This window comes from Schistocerca serialis, unplaced genomic scaffold (assembly GCF_023864345.2).
Source record: "Schistocerca serialis cubense isolate TAMUIC-IGC-003099 unplaced genomic scaffold, iqSchSeri2.2 HiC_scaffold_1059, whole genome shotgun sequence".
NCBI lineage: Eukaryota > Metazoa > Arthropoda > Insecta > Orthoptera > Acrididae > Schistocerca > Schistocerca serialis.
This window is the reverse complement of record NW_026047249.1, coordinates 30,001-32,500: the sequence shown is the minus strand read 5'-3', so window position 1 is coordinate 32,500 and position 2,500 is coordinate 30,001. Positions and strand designations below refer to the sequence as shown.

Here is a 2,500-nt window from a genome sequence, read left to right as displayed (position 1 = left end):
TACGAAACCTAAAGGCGTAATGAAAGTGAAGGTCTCGCCTTGCGCGGGCCGAGGGAGGATGGGGCTTCCCCGCCCTTCACGGGGCGGCGGCCTCCGCACTCCCGGGGCGTCTCGTCCTCATTGCGAGGTGAGGCGCACCTAGAGCGTACACGTTGGGACCCGAAAGATGGTGAACTATGCCTGGCCAGGACGAAGTCAGGGGAAACCCTGATGGAGGTCCGTAGCGATTCTGACGTGCAAATCGATCGTCGGAGCTGGGTATAGGGGCGAAAGACTAATCGAACCATCTAGTAGCTGGTTCCCTCCGAAGTTTCCCTCAGGATAGCTGGTGCTCGTACGAGTCTCATCCGGTAAAGCGAATGATTAGAGGCCTTGGGGCCGAAACGACCTCAACCTATTCTCAAACTTTAAATGGGTGAGATCTCCGGCTTGCTTGATATGCTGAAGCCGCGAGCAAACGACTCGGATCGGAGTGCCAAGTGGGCCACTTTTGGTAAGCAGAACTGGCGCTGTGGGATGAACCAAACGCCGAGTTAAGGCGCCCGAATCGACGCTCATGGGAAACCATGAAAGGCGTTGGTTGCTTAAGACAGCAGGACGGTGGCCATGGAAGTCGGAATCCGCTAAGGAGTGTGTAACAACTCACCTGCCGAAGCAACTAGCCCTGAAAATGGATGGCGCTGAAGCGTCGTGCCTATACTCGGCCGTCAGTCTGGCAGTCATGGCCGGTCCTTGCGGCCGGCCGCGAAGCCCTGACGAGTAGGAGGGTCGCGGCGGTGGGCGCAGAAGGGTCTGGGCGTGAGCCTGCCTGGAGCCGCCGTCGGTGCAGATCTTGGTGGTAGTAGCAAATACTCCAGCGAGGCCCTGGAGGGCTGACGCGGAGAAGGGTTTCGTGTGAACAGCCGTTGCACACGAGTCAGTCGATCCTAAGCCCTAGGAGAAATCCGATGTTGATGGGGGCCGTCATAGCATGATGCGCTTTGTGCTGGCCCCCGTTGGGCGAAAGGGAATCCGGTTCCTATTCCGGAACCCGGCAGCGGAACCGATACAAGTCGGGCCCCTCTTTTAGAGATGCTCGTCGGGGTAACCCAAAAGGACCCGGAGACGCCGTCGGGAGATCGGGGAAGAGTTTTCTTTTCTGCATGAGCGTTCGAGTTCCCTGGAATCCTCTAGCAGGGAGATAGGGTTTGGAACGCGAAGAGCACCGCAGTTGCGGCGGTGTCCCGATCTTCCCCTCGGACCTTGAAAATCCGGGAGAGGGCCACGTGGAGGTGTCGCGCCGGTTCGTACCCATATCCGCAGCAGGTCTCCAAGGTGAAGAGCCTCTAGTCGATAGAATAATGTAGGTAAGGGAAGTCGGCAAATTGGATCCGTAACTTCGGGATAAGGATTGGCTCTGAGGATCGGGGCGTGTCGGGCTTGGTCGGGAAGTGGGTCAGCGCTAACGTGCCGGGCCTGGGCGAGGTGAGTGCCGTAGGGGTGCCGGTAAGTGCGGGCGTTTAGCGCGGGCGTGGTCTGCTCTCGCCGTTGGTCGGCCTCGTGCTGGCCGGCGGTGCAGGATGCGCGCGCCTGCGCGGCGTTCGCGCCCCGGTGCTTCAACCTGCGTGCAGGATCCGAGCTCGGTCCCGTGCCTTGGCCTCCCACGGATCTTCCTTGCTGCGAGGCCGCGTCCGCCTTAGCGTGCTCCTCCGGGGGCGCGCGGGTGCGCGGATTCTCTTCGGCCGCCATTCAACGATCAACTCAGAACTGGCACGGACTGGGGGAATCCGACTGTCTAATTAAAACAAAGCATTGCGATGGCCCTAGCGGGTGTTGACGCAATGTGATTTCTGCCCAGTGCTCTGAATGTCAACGTGAAGAAATTCAAGCAAGCGCGGGTAAACGGCGGGAGTAACTATGACTCTCTTAAGCCCGCTGATTTTCGCAGAGTGGAAGACCGCACCAGGGGCTTGGGGGGGTTACCAGCCCCCCCTCGCACTATCCCTTTTTTTTTTAGTTGGGGGCAGTATTCAGAGAAAAAGTGGTGGCCCTTCCGCTGAAGGTGCCACCCCAACTCCCCCAGCACCTAGCCGGCCAACCGGCCGTGCCGAAAATCTTGTAACTTTTGCAGCTGTATACGCCTGTAGTGAGTGCCACCGCAGCTTCACCACCAAGAACGGTCTCGGGGTCCATCGCCGCCGCCAACACCTTGCGGCCGCCAACGCGGAGATCGTCACGGAGAGGCATCGCGCGAGGTGGACGGAGGAAGAAGTCCTGTCGCTCGCCAAGGCGGAGGCCGAACTGTTCCTCGAGAGGGACGCCCGGTTCTTCTTTGTAAATCAAGAGCTCATCAGGATGTTCCCCGACCGAACGCTTGAGGCAATCAAGTGCCGACGGCGGCAAGCTGCCCACAAGCAGCTTGTCCGCCAATTCATGGAGGCGCTTGAGATCGGTCGGGGGGAAGAGCCGGCGTCCCGCCGGGGAGCGGCGAGCCCGCTGCCTGACGCGGGCGAGGCCGCTG

General features: G+C 60.2%; 1 pseudogene; it reads left to right on the top strand.

The window, feature by feature from the left end:
* LOC126430800 (large subunit ribosomal RNA) overlaps positions 1-2,500 on the top strand; it is a 7,784-nt pseudogene that overhangs the window by 974 nt on the left and 4,310 nt on the right.